Source organism: Mytilus californianus, unplaced genomic scaffold (genome assembly GCF_021869535.1).
Source record: "Mytilus californianus isolate M0D057914Y unplaced genomic scaffold, xbMytCali1.0.p SCAF_1, whole genome shotgun sequence".
Lineage (NCBI taxonomy): Eukaryota > Metazoa > Mollusca > Bivalvia > Mytilida > Mytilidae > Mytilus > Mytilus californianus.
The window spans coordinates 119,056,179-119,075,613 of NW_026262581.1; the positions used below are offsets into that span (position 1 = coordinate 119,056,179).

Below are 19,435 nucleotides of genomic sequence, written 5' to 3' on the forward strand. Positions count from 1 at the left end.
AGTGAACAGTTTTCGTCGGTTCATTAGTGTACGCGTATATTTCGCTTGTATGTTGAAGAATAATTTAACCGCTACATTTATGTTTGCTTGTTAAAACACATACACAATTAACATAAAAGAATAGCTTTATAAAGAGCATTTTAAATTAAGCTGCGTGGAGTACCCCTAATTAATCAATCTTTTGATCATATTAAGCAGTGTAGCAGATACAATGTGGTAATCATTTTAAAAATGATTGAAGGTGTCATTTCATAACGGTCTCGAATGTTGTTTATATAACAATATCAATAAATTCCGCTTGTTGAAAATAGATTTCATTTTAATTTGAAACGTTTTGATTTCTAACACTGCCTTTCAGTTAGAAATAAAGTTTAATTCAATTTGAGATATAGACAAATATATGTCGCCTGAAAACCCGTTGTTCTAAATTGGCCCTGTGCATAATCCTATTGGTATATGTTAATGGATGGGTTTCTTTCTTTGAATCAGTTTTCCTTGAAATATTCGCGGAAGTTTTATTTTCACGTTTCCACTCTTACCGCGAAAATAGCGAAAATAAAACTGCCGCTAAAATTTCCCGGTTTACAGTAATAGAAAAAGTTGTTTAAATACATGCGAATCGTCACGACAAATGGAACATACCCGTGATCATTTTGACACGAATATGCTATCATGTTGAACAAACTCATGATAGCGCTTGTAACACTTTCGAAGAGATGATTTCAACTTTACCATTTCTAAACCATTTTTCCACAGTTTTCCATTAGCCAAAATCTTAATTGAAAGCTGTGGCAAATTTTATCCATATATATATATATATATACTCCATATTCAGATGCTACCGGAATGTTGCTGCATACAAATAGTAAGTTTATGTTGAATAATATAATTTAACTCTTTAATCGAAAATTCAAATTTAAATTGTCAATTTTCAGTTGTACACCACAAAACTGGGCAGTCAGACACGCCTATTTTTGTTATATCCGTTCTTTGGATTTCATCGGGTTAGATGTGATCAACTTAATCACCAAAGTGTGCGTCATTCAATGATATGACATCACCTCTATGACAATGCTCTTGAAAATTCATTGTTCGAACAAAATCAACAAGCAAGTGAGAAGAGGTGCACTGTTGTTAAACTGGAATGCCGACTGGATGGTATAAACACGTCAAACAAACTAAACAAATATATTGTGTTTTTTTTAGTTCTTAATCTTGATTGTTGTCAGTTTAAGATTTCTTTTTGATTGAATAATTTTTTTCCAAAATATGTTGTCATTCCAGAAACAACACATTTTAATGTTCGAAGAGTGGTGAAATATCTAGTATTTCATCGTCTCATTCAAAGAGCTTTTTCTACAAAACAAATACATCGAATATGATATCATCGCAATGCTGTACGTATTAATCGACAACATATTTGATTATATTGGTGAATTGATATTTCAATAGACAGTCGGTATTCCCATTGGTACTATATAACGGCAATAGTAGTATACCGCTGTTCAATAGTCATAAATCCAATTGACTGAAACAAATCCGGGTCACAAACCAAAACCGAGGAAAACAGATCAACTATAAGAGGAAAACAACGGAACAACATAAACACTGAACTGCTACAAAAACAAACGCCAACATACATAGAAACGGACTATTTGATAACAACTACTATTTGTGTTGTTTTTCCTGATATGAAGGATTCAATCGTAACCTTCTCAAAGACAAAACGAATAAACAACTTTTTAAGTTTGTTAATTTCACTTTCAGATATATTGTTAATGTTCTGTCACTAAAAAACCCATATTTCAGTTTGTGCATGTATTTTATACATCCAAGTGAAATTGAAATTAAGGACTCTACTGGTAGTAGAAGGTCTGCTTTATATCTTGATCTTATCATCGATATTGACACAGATATTGAACTTCAAACTAGAATCTTTACACACATGATGATTTCAACCCTTTGTCCCATCGTGTGCTCCTTACACAAAAACTGTTCCAACAGAGTTATGAAGAAGAAAGACTGAAATAGACACTACATAAGTTTTACGGTCACTATCATGAATAGATTGACCGATACGATATGCATGTGTCTCAAATCTCTACTAGCGACGTGTTTTTTGCAGTCTTTCATTTTTAGATACCAGAATAGTTGTCTAAACTGTAATTTTACCGATTGTGTCCTATTCCCGAATAAATGTCACAATCGGGAATATGACACAATTGTGGTAAAATTAAAGATTTTGTTCAACTAATTGTAGATTCGCATAGCATGTGATGCATGTATGGCAGGAGACGCATACCGTGTCGATGCACCCGGTCTTGCTCCTTTAAGAGCCCGTGCAATTCCCTCAATTTTTGCTTGTTACTTTAATTTTTCTTTATCGACTATGAGATTTGAACTTCGCTTAATAACTATTGCCTCAAAATTTCTTCAAAAGTTATACTAAACTCAGACCAAAAATTGTATTTATACTTATAATGAAAACGACTACATTCAAAATGTGACAACAATCTTTTTAAAGAAGGGAAGTTCACATTGCCCTCCCTTTTCCTCTTAAAAAACAAAAATAAAAAAAAACCAAACAAAACCCATACAAAAGACGTCATTTTTACATGCACATATGCATAACACAAAATTAGGATTTATTTCATTTATTTGCAGATTAAACATATAAAGTTATATCCATTTTATTTTTACATTGATTTTTTTTCATATTTCTCAGTAGTCTCTTCGTGATGCTTAGCTTATATGGTATATAAGCAAGTCATAGTTATTCTAATAAGATAAAACGACCGTAATACACAAGCTTACATCAGCAGAATGTAATGTTTTCATCACACAATATATATGATATTTCTAGTTTGTTACTCAGAGTAGTCTGCCATGTAGATTGTATGCCTTCCTTGGTTTCACTGGTTTGTTGCATCACCTGTACTGTTATGGAACGTCTTACTTGAACTTTCTATAAATGTTCATGTTTTACCTTTTTGATCATATGAAATCAAAGTATGCTTTAGTTCACACCCACGGTATATTGTCCTATTACTCTTCTGCCTTTTCCACAATCTGAAAATACAGTATTTTTAACACATTAATAATTATCGGAAAATATCTAACTTTTACATAGTTTAGAATTATCCGTTCCATTTATGATTGTGTGTTCTCGTGTTAATACCTATTCATTCAAGCCCTGAAAGGTTCTGTCTTCGATAAAAAAAAGTATGATTATCGAACATGGTACAAGGCTTTCTGGCATTGTTGTAATTGTAAACTAAAATCAAATAGCTCAATTAATTAAAAGATTAAAGTGTTTCAAACGCATGCAATTTTGTTCATAAATTTCAATATTTGAATTGCATATAAAGTTGGCTGTGCAGTACAATTATGTTGTATTAGGGTTAAATTAAGTACTGCATTTGTTGTTTTTTTGTTTTTTTGTTTTTTTTTTTTAATTCTATATAATTTTATTTGAAATATACATTTGTTAGAGATACATAAAGTACCGGTACCTTATCCCGGTCTCGTTGACGTTAGTATATAGCATTTCATAAGGTTAGTACTTGTTAGTACACAACATACAGTTTTGCTAATAAATAATGTGTAACAGAATAAAAAGAAATTACTATGATATATTATAAATCTTAGTTAAGAAGATAAATTATTTTTTTCTGCAACCGAATTGTAGAAGTTTTTATATTTGCCTTGTTTATTTGTCAATATTTCGTAATGTTAGAGAAGTTCACTTTTAAAAATTTCAAACACATTAATTTGTTTTGTTTTCTGCTCGGATATGTAATACACTTTATATATAGTAAAAAGTATGATTGTTAGAAAATCGTTGATATTGTAATAATTTGTATCGTTTATCTTATATCCATAAAAAAGTGATGATAGTGATATTATATGATGTCCTATTTTAAGTTTGTCTAGTATTAGTTTTATTTGATCCCAAAATGATTTTAGATATTTGCATGTCAGAAAGTAATGATCATAATCCTCAATGACATTACATATATTACAAAGAGGAGTTTTAGTTATTTTCCAAGAGAAAAGTAATTGTTTGGTTGGTAAAATGTAATGTAGAAATTTCCATCTTAACATTCTCAAGTTATTATCTTGGATATAGTTAAAGATGAAGTACAGCATTTGTTCTCTTTTCCTTGTATTGTTATCTAAATTTAGAATTCTGTCCCATTTTTGAAATCCTATTACTTTCTCATAATATCTATTTAAAAGCGAGATGTAGATATCTTTCGAGGAAAATATTTTTATTGGTACCATTTTTCCTTCTCTATCTTTGAATTTAAATTCGGAGTCGGTAGCAACTTTTGTTTTGATTGACTCTTCTTTATAAGCTCTTGTAACCACTGTTTTGGTATTGCTTTCATCAATTTAGAATATTCCGAAAACCAATTAGCATGGCAAGATAGTTTTAGACTTTTTAAGGTATACACAAATATTCAAATATTATGAACATAAATTATTCATAATGAAACATTAAAGAATTACTTACAGCTTGATCCTGGAATATTTGATGGATCGATGATAGATTGCAGTGCATCAACTGTATACATGAATACAGTATAAAGAGCAATTAAAAGCACAAGTAGATATTTAGTTTCCATCTCACAGTTTGTTGTATGTAGACGTCCAGGACTTTTATGTGTATTTTGTAGACTTCAATGACTTAATGTGTATTTGGTATAAAACACTATATTTATACTACTTATATCACATGCAAATGAACAACAACAACTTATCTACTTACATGACGCACCGGATGGCTCAGATTTCTCTGTTTAGTAACATGAACTGAAAACAAATTTTGTTAAACTATTGAATGATTACGTAACAGTAAGACCTTGTTTTTTAAAATTGAGATATGATAAGGATTGTATTATCCTTTTTATCTGTTTACCGTAATGTTTATCACCAAACTTTGAAAACAAAGTTTAAATCATTTGCCATAAACGGTAAATGTCTACTTTGTTACCATGTAAACCATAGTAGTAAAATTAGAAATCGATAATATTCATCCACGTCAAATATAACGTTGTGATAATATCAAAATTCATCTTAAAAACTAAGTAACAAATAATGAAATCTCACAAAACATGTTTTTTTAACCCAGCCACATTTTTGCGCCTGTCCCAAGTCAGGAGCCTGACCTTTGTTAGTCTTGTATGTTTTTTAATTTTAGTTCATTTATATGTTTCGGAGTTTAGTGTGACGTCCATTTTCACTGAACTAGTACACATTTTTGTTTAGGGGGCAGCTGAAGCCCGTCTCCGGGTGCGGGATTTTCTCGCTGTGTTGAAGACCCATTGGTGGCCTTGGGCTGTTTTCTGCTCTTTGGGCGGGTTGTTGTCTCTTTGACAGATTCCCCATTTCCATTCTCAATTTTAAAATATGAAATAATGTTGTACGACATTCCAATTCTTATCCAACAATATCAAAATGATACACATATAAAGAAAAACGTGAACAATGAGAGAGTTGACATCTAAATAGGCGATCAAGAAAATAGATAGAAATTGAAAATACTGAAAAAGTTAAAAAGCCGGATATATAAACCACCGAATTTTCAAAAAATATTTTTTAAGAAGAATATAACCCATGCATGTTCATCTCCTACTAGCGATGATACTTGAAAGATGAAAATAGTTCAGCAGACATATATCGAATATGAACGAACACATTGGACAGTACACAATTTACAACAAAAAAAAAACAATTGAAGAAGGAACAATGCGGGACACATAAGGACACATTAAAGAATATAGTTAGCAACAAAACAATTATAAAATAAAACACCAATAACAAAAATAGCAAAAAAGGGCGTCAGTTTGTAAGTACCACCCATTAGTGGACGGAAGTTAACACAGTAAAAGAAGTTAAAATGTTATTTCGGTATTTGAATATTATCATACATCTCTACTTTTATAATAAAAAGATCAACCCTTCCTGAAAATGACACATTTTTGAAGAGTTTGTGAAGTCCAAACAAATTATTTATCAGCTCAAATTCTAGTTTCATGATAAGAATTAATCACACTTAACTGAACCCGGAAATATAATACTCGGGTCCCTTTAACTTAAATTGCAACATTTATAAAATGTATGGAAAGGTTTAGTATCAGCAAAATGCCTATAGCAATTAGACTTGTCAATTGTAAAAAAAAAGTATTACCAAAAATGCCGAACTCAATGGTAAATTGAAAAAGGGTGCAAGTCCATAAAACATGACGAGACAAAATCAAACACTGGACTATATCAACCAATGGAACGAATGATAAACAACTGTCATATTCCTGACTTGGTACATGCATTTACCGAAAAAAAAGTTGGTTAAACCTGGTTTTATAGCTAACTAAACCTCCCACAAAAGATCAAAGCTAAGTATAAATGGGTTAAAACTATGGAACGCCACAGCTGTCTTATGTGGAACTCTGATATTACTTTATGTTGTTTTATTATTACTTGATGATATTTTGTCTTTACTTAATATGGTTTTGACATTACGTAATGATGTTTTGATATAACTCAATATGGAATAGTCATTACTTAATGATATTTCGATATTACACGATATGGTTTCGTATTGATTTGATGTAGTTTTGTCATTACTCAATATGGTTTTGTCATTACTCGATGTGGTTTCACCATTATTTAATGTGGTTGTGTCATTAGTCAATGTGGTTTTAACATTACTTGATGTGAATGTGACTTAACGTTATGTAGTTGTCTCATTACATGATGTGGTTTTGTTATTTTGTAATGATGATTTGCCTATTCTTTATATGGTTTTAACATTACGTAATGATGTTTCAAAATTTGACGATTTTACACTACATGATGTGTTAGTTTCATTATTTGATGTGGTCCTGTCATTCTTTGATGTGGTTATCCCATTACTTGATGAGGTAAAATCACGTAACCAATTCGGAAAAACCTGTTCTATTGTTAGATAGATTTCCATGTTGTATGTGCCTTGGATGAGTGTGGCCATCCATCGAATTAGAGTTCAAATTAAAGTTCGGGTTACTGTTTGAGTTATACTTTGAGTTAGTCTTCGATTTCGAATTCAAGTCATTATTAGAATTAAAGTTTTAGTTAGCATTGAGTTTCGGGTTGGACTTCAGAGTCGAGTTTGAGTCACATTTAAAGGTATAGTTCTAGTTACGACATTAAATTTGAGTCACTTTTTGAGTTTGAGTAAGATTCGAATTTATGTCTCATTCAGATTAATTAAGATTTTGAGTTGAAATTCGAGCTATCTTATATGAGTTCGTACTTAAATTTTCTATCGCGGAACAAGGACTTTTGCTCGGGCTTCCGAAAAGAGGGCTCCTGGGTATGCGTACAAAAGATAAACAATGTTACAGTATACAAAACGCAACATACATGTAGAAGTTGAAATAAAGTTAGATGTGGTGTGATTGACAATGAGACAACTATCCACCAGAGTTTAAATGCAGTGGGTGTAAGAAATCATATATAGGCAACCGTACAGCCTTCAACACACCGTATAGTCAGGTCAGCTACAAAAGACCACCATGCACCATGTGAAAAATTCAAACGACAAAACAAACGGTCTTATTTATATTAAAACAATCTACTAAAAAAAAGACACACATTTATACAACGACAACAATTGAACTTCATGCTCCTGACTTGGGGCAGGTACATAAAGAAAGTGCACGTGGCGGAGTTTAAGTTCAATTATCTCCCAAAAGAGCAAATGATAATAAAAATAAAAACCCTGACCACATGCACACCTTCAATAATTGTACAAACAGCCAGCAGAGTGAAAACTTCCTAGCATTCAAACTGTAGGAGGAGTTATCTGGAAACGCTCTTCTTATGCAAGTAAATTTCCCAAAAAATTACAAAAAAAATTCAACTATCTCCCAAAAGAGCAAATATTAATAAACATTAAACCCTGACCACATACACACCTTCAATATATGTACAAACAGACAGTAAAGAGAAAACTTCCTAGGTTTCAAACTGTAGGAGGAGTTATGCGGAATAACTATATACCCATAATGGGACGGACAGACGGACGGACGGACGGACAGGGGTAAAACAATATGCCCCCAACTTCCAGTTGCGGTGGCATACAAAACAGTTTCATTTGGCTGACTCAATAGATCGGTATGATTGGGTAATATAAATCCATCGGGGTGATCTCGGATGCTCCAGAAAGGCACCCGTCGGGTTATTCGAGAAAATACAAACCCAGTGATTTGGTTTTATTTGGTAGTTCACATTCAAGGAAAAGATGACGGTATTATGGTTACGACCACTGGAACATGTCCGTCGTCACATGTGAAACAGATATTCCAAAAAGTTTATTTTTCAATTAGTGCGAGGTAGATCAGGGAATTCAATTGATTACAAATAAAAGATTGATATTCATATAAGTTCGCTAAAAAAAATCGGAGAATTCTTATTTTATAGTATTTATGCTTTGTCGCTAAGTCCGAGCCCCCCCCCTCCCCCCGTTTCCCTGTAACTATAGTGTGAGTTGATTTGAAGTGTTTCATTTGTTAACAATAAAGTTCAAGTCTTTTGATTTGTGTCGAGCCTGCGACATCAATGTAGCGGCAGTGAGACCTATATTTCGTCGTCGGTAGTGGCGTCGGCGTCTCCATCTCCATTTTTTAAAATTTCTATTGAGTTATACCTTTCATTATACATGTTACTAAACATGTATGCCATCATAATTTTGTACTTTTAGAATATCATACTGTATTTGATTACCTCAACTATTGTATCTGTATTTGTATTGTATGTTTCCCTGTAAACTTGTAATTAGTTTTTAGAGAATAAAGTATCTATCCATTTATCAATCTATAGATCGTTAGGTTTCTAATTTTTTACATTTTTCATTTCGGGACCTTCTATAGCTTACTATAGGGTATAGGTTTTGCTTAATGTTGAAAACCATACAGTTTTGTTTTAGTTAAATAAAACCGAATTAAACTGTTTTGACATGATAAATTTGTAAACCTTCATGAAGTGTTTTAAAACTTGTATAGGAGTTATTCCTCAATTTCAAGAAAAAGCATCTACAGAAAAACATTTTTTTTTAATTTTGTTTTTACCGATAAATGTATAGATAAATGTACAGCCGATCGACATGACGCTTTTACACTTACAGCAGCAATATCAGGCGAGACACAGGGTTCCGTGGAATATTTTACAAATTTATTACAAAAATACTGCTTCCGTTTGAGAACTTAGGATAAAAACAACAAGACCAAGTGGTTTGGGGATATCCCAATTATGTCCGAAGTACTGTAAACGTTTTAATACTTTTTTCTAATTATTGTCCGCCGTTCCCCTTTTTCATACCAAATAACTCTGAACAACCACTCGAACTTTAATTTGAACTTTAACTCAATGGATAGCGATACCCATCCAAAACACATTAAACAAATGATATATTGAAATCTGTTTAAAAATAGAACATATTTTTTTCCGAATTGGTCACGTGATTTTACCTCATCAAGTAATGGGATAACCACATCAAAGAATGACAGGACCACATCAAATAATGAAACAAACACATCATGTAGTGTAAAATCGTCAAATTTTGAAACATCATTACGTAATGTTAAAACCATATAAAGAATAGGCAAATCATCATTACAAAATAACAAAACCACATCATGTAATGAAACAACTGTATAACGTTAAGTCACATTCACATCAAGTAATGTTAAAACCACATTGACTAATGACACAACCACATTAAATAATGGTGAAACCACATCGAGTAATAACAAAACCATATTGAGTAATGACAAAACTATATCAAGTCAATACGAAACCATATCGTGTAATATCGAAATATCATTAAGTAATGACTATTCCATATTGAGTTATATCAAAACATCATTACGTAATGTCAAAACCATATTAAGTAAAGACAAAATATCATCAAGTAATAATAAAACAACATAAAGTAATATCAGAGTTCCACATAAGACAGCTGTGGCGTTCCATATAAAACCATCATTCTGATTATTCTTTTGTATTTTAAATCTTCGACAATAAGCACACAAAACTGAAAAACATTGACACCAAAATGGATCGAAGTATAATAAACAACGTGAATGAGAACTGCATGTAAATTAAATATTATGACACCATTCGATAAATAACATTAAACGCTACCAATGTTTCTACACCATATAACATATAATGCCTCATGAGTAATGTCCGAGGACACAATTCTTGTAAATCTGTAACAACTGAAAGCCAAAAAAAAAAAAGTAACAAAAGTACAGCCAAACTATAACAAGAAATCAGAGCTGTGTATTCAAGAGATCAATTCCCTAATTTTATATTATTTCATATGTTTTATTGCAAATGTCAACACATTATCCATGTTTTTTTTAACTGAAACAGTACAAGGAATTATTATTATAAGATACAAACACATATGAAACAATGTTATAAGGCATTCACTAAAGGAATCACATCCAACAAACACAATAAAGAAATTAGAATTTAGAATTTAAATACAAGTGGACAATGAGACTTACTTTAACAGATTCGACATCTGATCAGGTGACCAAGATAAAAAAAATCATCATCACAAATACTAAAAATGCAAGGAAACAAATAAAAAGTCCCAAACCAATAGTTGAATTTAATTGATGCATATACTACTACTTATAGTTATAATAATTTAAAAGAGCAAACAATCAGGCTAAATTGTAATTGAATAAGAGTAAAATTCGTGGCCCGCATTAACAAAATAGAAAAATATATAAGAGCTAAAATTATAAAACACAACAATAAAAGCAAAGCGTCAGCTAGTTATTAAGTACCTTTTTCAGTTGTAAACGCAATAACGATAGCAATATGTGCTTCATCAAAACTATGTCCATCTCCATAACGGGTTTAATTGTGTGAAGAACTACTGAAATGGACTTTTCATAGATAATACTTGTATTTATCCCAAAACAAATCATCTTATTATACATGTATGTGTGATGATATAACAGAGATCTTTTAATTAGGTCTTTGAAATGACTTTTTATAGTACTGACATAATTAATGACAGAATTTTTAGTACTAAATATTGGTTTAAATTTTCAGAACCGAAAAATATTCAGTACTGATAATTTACTAAAATGTTCAGTTCTGAAAAAAGACTACAACAACTTTTTTCTCAATATTTCTGAAAAAATGACTATACTAGTAATTAAGTGTACAGAGATATGGGGAAAAACTGTACTGAATAATATTTCTTACCAGTACTATATATATAGCGGCATTTAAAGTACATATTAACACTATGTAAATTCCTAGTAGTGTAGAAACGAAACTACAGATTACGGTCTTGGTTATTTACGTGTGTACTCTAAGTGTTAAAAAGCATCCTTCCCAAAAATGACACATATTTCGAAGAATTTTTTAAAATTGAAGGTAGTTAGAGAAAGTTATAACTGAAATTTAAGTACGATTACCCGTCAATATAATAGATATAAGACGTCATGCATTGTATATAGTAAAATGGAGAAAATGTTCCAACCATCCCGATAATTATTTTAGATGTAATCAGCTACAATAATCAGCAAATACCTGAAAACAGGTAAAAAGTATCGAGGCTAAGTAATATCTAAAACAAATCAACAAAGAATAAAGGAATGTAAATGGAATATGTCCTTTTTAAGTGCCCATCCAATTGACAATTTTCTGATTCCTGGTGAAAGGTTACTTTATTATTATTTGGATAATGTGGATTCTTTATCCAAACAAGTGTCACACCACATCTTTGTTATCCCATCAAATGTTGACAATGACTACCATGCAATGAGGCAATGATCATTCAGCTCTAAATATGAATGGTTGAGACAAGTGAGTTAAACATTAGACTCAGGATGCCTAGAGTCTTAGTTTTGCTGAGAAGTAAATATATTGACAATTTTTTACCATGTTCCTTAAAGTCTGAAAATATTTTCAATGTAAATTCCAAACTTATAGAAATTATTGATAGCATCTGATCATCACCAATATCGTTATTTCCCCAATATTTTTTTCATTCCATAATTTTCAAATTAGACATTTGAAATTTGTGTAATACATTTTATTTGATCTTAGGTAAGATTTTATCTGGTTGTATATTTCTACATTGGCAACATGACATCCTGACACACCCTCTCTTTCGTCCAAGGCTATTGAAGGGCCCACCATAAACTGGTCGGGGCCATATAGTTTTATCCTTATCCGTCATTCCGTGATTCCGCAACGAACAGTTATACGGACTTTTTTTCTGAACGCTTTCACATATTGAGCTGATTTTTAGAATGTGAGTCTACTATGAGGAGTGTCAAATCGAGTTTATGTTTGGTTCAGCTCCGCTGATTTTTTTGCCGAAGTTTCAGGCTTTGGACTTTCAAAATTTCGTGAAAATAACAGTTATACAGACTTTTTTCTGAAAGACTTTACATATTGAGCTGATTTTTAGAATGTGAGTCAACTATGAGGAGTGTCAGATCGAGTTTATGTTTGGTTCAGCTCCGCTGAATTTTTTGCCGAAATTACAGGCTTTGGACTTTTCAAATTTCGTAAAAATAACAGTTATACCGCCTTTTTTTTAAAAGGCTTCACATGTTTAACTGAATTTTAGTATGTGAGTCTACTATAATGAGTTACAGATTGACTTTATGTTTGGTTCTGCTCCGCTGATTTGTGCCGAAATAACGGGCTTTGGTCTTCGAAAATTTTATGAAAATAACAGTTATACGGACTTTCATTCTCAAATTTCCACTCCTAAAAATGTCTTCGAGCTTTGTTTGCGAGCGGGGCCATTCGTGTCGTTCCGACACAACTCCTTTTTAATTCTGCAGCAGATGGGATGTCACTACCATAAATGACATATTTTCTTAAAATCGTACACTTTGCCATTTACACCTATAAGTGGAAAGTAAATAATGCAAATTTTACTCGTTATGCTTTGAGTATCAATAGAATACGATAATAACATATTTGGAATAACTGATGATAATATAAATAAATGTATAGTTAAACCCAATTCACACGAAGCTAACACGCTAAGAAAGATAACTCTATGTTATCTGAAATGTTATGTGATGATGACTACCAATGAGGCAATTATCATTCAGCTCTATATGAATGGTTCAGAACATATAACAGAAACATAAGACTCCGGATGCTCAGAGTTTTGGTTTATCTGAGAAGTAAATATATTGCCAATTTTCACCAGGTTCCGTAAAGTCTGAAAATGTTTTCAAGGTAGATTCCAAGCTTATAGGAATTATTGATATCAACTGACCATCACTTACATCATAATTTCCCAAATATTTTATCATTGAATTTCCATAATTTTCGAATTGGACATTTTAAATTTGTGTAATACCCTTTATTTTATCTTGTAGTAAGATCTTATCTAGTTTTGGTATTTCTACATTGGCAACATGACATCCTGACACCCTCTCTTTCATTTAAGGCTTGTTTCATGTCTGCTGCAGATATGTCACCACCATAAATGACATTTGTTCTTAAAATCGTACCCTTTGCCATTTACACCCATAAGTGAAAAGAAAAAAATAATATTTTAACCGTTAAGCTTTGTATCAATAGAATACGATAACTACATATTTGGAATGAATGACGATAATATAAAATAACTGTAAAATTTTAACCCGATTTACACAAAGCTTACACGTTCAGAAAGATAACTCTATGTTATCTGAAATGTTAGCAAGTGATGACTACCAATGAAGCAATAATCATTCAGCTCTAAATATGAATGGTTCAGGGCATGTATGATAAACATCAGACTCTGATCATAATATAATTTTCAAATTGGACATTTGAAATTTGTGTTATACCCTTTATTTTACGTTGTAATAAGATCTGATCTGGTTGTGGTATTTCTACATTGGCAACCTGATAACCTGGTACACCCTCTCTTCCATCCAAGGTTGTTTTCATGTCTGCAGCAGACGAAATGTCACCACCGTTAATGACAAAATCGTGTCCTCTGCCATTTACACCTATGAGTGAAAAGAAAGTAATACAAATTTTAACCTTAATATATACAAAAAATGAAGATAACACGTTATAAATTGCATGCGTTCGAAGTGCTTTTCTGGATTATCCTTCATCAAAAGCGCTCAAATATTTGAAAGCTAAGAATGTATAAGAACCGAAACAGTTGAAGAGCTATATGACCAAAATTGAAAAGTATGTTTCTAACCGCAAGCTCACTACCGTCTTCGGTACAGTTTTATAGTTTTGAGTATGTATACTTGTTTGTTTGTTCATATTCTTTGTCCTATTAAAGAAACTAACTAGTTTTCTGGTATACTTTCTCTTTCTTTACCTAAAATATAACAACACTAAATTCTGATAATTGTAATCATTTGGCTATCAGTGTAAATTAGTGCAATGTTGAAATCTTTTGAACTGTGTAAATCTGGTTGTTCTTTCACTAAAGTTCTAATCAACTTAACTAAATACATAATATACACCCATGCATATTATTTTTACACGTTTTCATATGAGTATTTGGACTATACGCGTATGGTCGTGACCATATGCGTATACAATGTACTCGTATGGCATCAGATATAATGCCCCCAATCTGAATAGACGTTCTTGCAAATATATACATCCTGCACAGCAAACGGACACCGGACTTTTGCAACGGTTTTACTGGAAGAAAACCCAGGGGTGACCATATTTCTATACCTTATTCAACCCTTTGGATATTCTTACGTTTGAACCCTGTGTCCTACCATTCTGAACCAATGCCTTTATTACGAAAGTTGCACTGGCCTTTAAAAAGTCTCATCTAATTGTAGGCCAGAAAAAGCTTTTTGAACAGCATTTTGCGAATCTTTGTTATATTTGTTATGGAACACTGCATTTGTAAACATGATAAAGGGAATACATTATATTACTGTGACTTACTTTAAGTGTTGCTCTCTACCTATTACAGTTAATTCAAAATTCGGATAAAAGTTTGTATTTAAGATATGGTAAACTAGTCGTGCTATATTTCAAGCAACTGTTAGTCAGTCATTTGGTGGACCGCTGCGTTTATATTTCAATTCATTTAAGAACACAGACTATGGATTGTTCAATGGAATTACATTATTTTGAAATTTAAAATAAAAACAAAAGCATACTTTGTCTCTAACTTGAAAGGACTTTCGAACGAATTAGCAATAAAAAAAAAACCTAGTTCATTCCGATTTCCACGTATTCAAAGCGTCTTCATGGATATTTTAAGGATCTCAAAATGGGATATATGCGACGGCATAATGACAAACACTTCCTTGAGGGCCGGTTGAAAGCAAAACTTTTCGACAAAAGGGATGATATCAGCTTCCCAATTGTGAACTTTCCATTTCTATGTAACAACATTCCAGCAGCGCCTGCATACGGAGTATATTTCTCCCAATTGATACGATATTCCAGGGCTTGCATTTCCTATCATGATTTCTTTGATAGAGGGTTGTTCCTCACAAGGAAGCTATTAAATCAAGAGTTCCAAGTGGTGAAGTTGAAGTCATCCTTAGTAAATTTACGGACGCCATCACGAGTTGGTTGACAGTTATGGAATATCCGTTTCACAGATGATAGCGGATATGTTCTAATTGTCGTAACTACAATCCCGTCCCCCTTTCCCCGAATGTGACCTGCCTACCGTATGTGTATTAACACGAGGAACACGACAGATGCCACATGTGGAGAAGGATCTGCTTACCCTTCCGGAGCACCTGAGATGACCTCCAGTTTTTGGTTGGGTTCGTATTGCTCAGTCTATAGTTTTCAATGTTGTTATTTGTGCACTGGTTTTTGTATGTTGGTCTTTTTCTTTTTTAGCCATGACATTGTCAGTTTGTTTTTAACTTGTGAGTTTGAATGTCCCTTTGGTATCTTTCGCCTTTCTTTTGAAAATTGCCGGTATTCTTAATCTGTTTACTCTGTGTTGTCTGTCGGTAACTAGTCACTATTTTTGGCCTTTTGTCTTTTCGAACTGTTTTGAAAGTGCAAAATAGTGTTAAAATGATTTTATAATCCTGGTACCTATGATAACTATTTACACCACTTGGTCGATGCCACTGCTGGTGGACGTTTCCGTCCCCGAGGGTATCACCAGCCCAGTAGTCAGCATTTCGGTGTTGACATGAATATCAATTATATGGTCATTTTTATAAATTTTCTGTTACAAAACTTTGAATATTTCGAAAAACTAAGGATTCTCTTATCCAAGGAATAGATTACCTTAGCCATATTTGGCACAATTTTTGGGAATTTTGGGTCCTCAATGCTCTTCAACTTTGTACTTGTTTGGCTTTATAACTATTTTGATCTGAGCGTCACTGGTGAGTCTTATGTGGACGAAACGCGCGTCTGGCGTATTAAATTATAATCCTGGTACCTATGATAACTAATTAAAGCAACCACTTTTCATATTATAGAAATCCCAAGAGTTAATATAAGATTTTGATATATTGAGTGTTTTTGGTCAAGTTAAACGGTTTTCAGCAATATCGATTTTTGTTGTATGGTTTGGGATTTTTCCTTAGAAAGTTAGCACTATACAAATTGTTCCCTATTCCCCCTTTGTAAAAGTGTATCTTTGAAGCTAATTAACTTATCTGGTCACTTGATTACAATTACAAGACTCTATGAAATGTGGAAAGATGGAACATTTCTACATATGATATATAAAAAAAATCATTTGTAGCCTATTACTATGCTGTGTTTTTTACAATATCCATTTAGAAACCTAAAGCATCTGAAATATGATCACAGAAAGATAGCTCTTTCAAATTTGATATTTTAACATCTCAGGATATTTTTTATTGATTTATTGGTCCTAATCTTTTTCGTTTTTAAATATGTTTTGTTTATAAAAAACTATTGGTACAAAATCATTTGTCTAATTTTATTTTATTTTGAATTTTTAATCCATTCACATCGGGCCTACTATGGTTACATTAGTTCACTTCCTGTGCAGCAGATGATATTTTTTCTACTGTTATATAGACATTTTAGGCTCTTTTGATATTTATGAATTCATTTACAATTAATTTATTTCCATAAAGAATAGGTTTTATGTTGATTTACACATGTAACTATAATAAACAATTTGCTTACTGTTGGTGGAGGCAATTGGGACTTTCAGTCTGAAGGATAGGACACATGTATATCAAGAGAAGCAGAGCCAGCAATTCTTAGAAACAAATGGAACCTTGGTTGGAATTTGTAAGTAGAAATCCATCAATATATATATTGCTTAAAAAATACCATTAGAATATTTATAAAATATTTTTAAAATTATTTACTGTGACTTGGCTGTAAGTGTTGCTCTCCGCCTATTGCAGTTTATTCAAAATTCTGACCAAATTGCCATTTGTTTTCTCAAACTAAATTATTCACCTTATCAAACTGCTGTAGAAAACCAAAGTCAAGTTGTGAAAATGCAATGTGATAAAATAAAGCATACTTACAATCCTGTTAGACTTTAATTCCACTTCACTGATATTAAGAAAGTGTGTACAAGAATTTCTATACATTCTTTTATTGTTATTGTCATTCGAAAGTTGAGAGGTGGTATTTTTTTAATTGCTATAAAAATGTCCATACTAAGCTTTCATACAATTTTTCTCTTAAAAAATCTTCTAAAATCATAAGAATAAGACATCAGTTTGAATTAAACCATGTTATGTTCAGTAACTTCGTCTCGTGAGGTTATGACCGGGGGTTTCAACAAAAACCATGGTATAATTTACGATACACCAAAAGACTATCCAAACGATATGAAATATCTACAACGTAAATCTTCTGTTATAATCTAAAACATTCACAACCTCACAACATGTTATTGTAATCTAAATCAGAATATTGAAACTTCTTGTTTTATTTTGTGGACTGTTCCAGTTTAAATGACAAAAGACATTCTGTAATTTGATTACTGGTAAATAAAACTTTCAATATGGTATTCCTCTATCACTTTCGTATCAATATCAACTAACATACAATTCTTTATAGTTCTGCCCAAATGGCATTGCAAATTCTTGACACAAAATGACTTACCAATTTCGAGCACAATTATCGTACTAAAACTCAGAAACAAACCAATCAAAATACTGGATATGGTGTTTCGAGCACAAATTTTGTACTCGAAGTACTAAGTAAAGTTATTTAAGCGAGAGCTCAGGACTTCAACTTAAACTGCGGTTAGAAAAAAAAATGGAACATTTTATAATAAAAACCACAATGCCTTCATTTTCCCGTTCTTTGTATCTGTGAAAGTATCCATTTCGACTTCATAAAACAACCTCATCAAAGATATGCAAAACCTTTGTGTGTCAGACTCAGTTAACATTTGAATAAAAAAAGTTAAAAGGCCGAATGAAGTATAAAGTGGAAGGGCAGTAAGAACCCAGAATCCCAAAAGGTTTTGCCAAACACAGTTAAGGTAATCTATTCCTGGAGTACAAATATTTAGAAATTTCTTAGTATAAATGTAACCGATGTGTTTTATATAGGCCAAATAGATTTTTTTACTGATTTTATACTGTAGTGTTGTTTGGGACGTTTAAAAATAACTAGTGGTTAATACTCTAACCTGGTTAGGAAGTTAAAACTCTAATACTATCTAACATTTTCTGTTATGTTTCATGTTTCTTTTTTCATTCCGATCATTCAGACAGATTGATTGATATATTGGTTGATTGTTTAACTTCGATCGGTTAAGAGTTTATGCCTTTTCAGGACAACAAATTAACAGTTTATCAATAAGGTAGATAGTAGGTCAGCCGGGATGAAGGACTGTGCAATTTAGACTGTCCTTAGGAAAAAGATATATGTTGGGTAGCAGTAGAGTTTTAGCTTGCACTTGATCTTCAACGGAACACTCAAAATGATATTGCAAGGATTGTTTATATGCTGAGATTTAATCCCCCCCCTCACTGACACACACACACTTCGTATTTAAACATTCCTCACAACTAACGGACGTTTCATTTTTAGCACAGATCTAAATGTCGGACAGGAAAAGTCCTTTAACGATATTTTTTACCCCGGCAACCTTTGGAGTTCAAGTCATTCTTATCAATGTTTGTTTTTATATTCGTAGGGATAGGGGATCCTGCAATTCTCTGATCCATAGGTTGATCGTGGCTTCTCAGTAAAGGTTGTTAATTTGCTTGTGATCTACAAATGCTAGCAATGGAAGGTTTGATAACTGTTGAACATACTATCGTAAACATAATTAGTTTGAGTTTAAATTACATTTTTCCCGCTTTGTCTTTTCTTTCGTTAAGTATTTTAATCTGAATAACGTTATTATTTTATCAATGACTATATAAGTACAACATTACTTCCTTTAGGTAATGAGCCACTCCAGTATCATATAAGTCACTGATAA

At 32.1% G+C, this 19,435-nt stretch overlaps 1 long non-coding RNA gene across 2 annotated transcripts; it reads right to left on the minus strand.

Moving 5' to 3' along the window:
* Positions 1-2,638: 2,638 nt before the first annotated feature.
* Positions 2,639-10,862, minus strand: LOC127732392 (uncharacterized). 2 transcript variants are annotated; one of them, XR_007996230.1, is made up of 3 exons: positions 10,848-10,862; positions 4,517-4,815; positions 2,639-3,069 (listed from the first exon to the last, which is right to left on the minus strand). It is a non-coding gene; the product is annotated as an uncharacterized LOC127732392 (long non-coding RNA). The 2 variants fall into 2 exon arrangements; XR_007996229.1 differs by lacking the exon at positions 10,848-10,862 and having other exon boundaries at positions 4,517-5,873.
* Between the last annotated feature and the right edge of the window lie 8,573 nt (positions 10,863-19,435).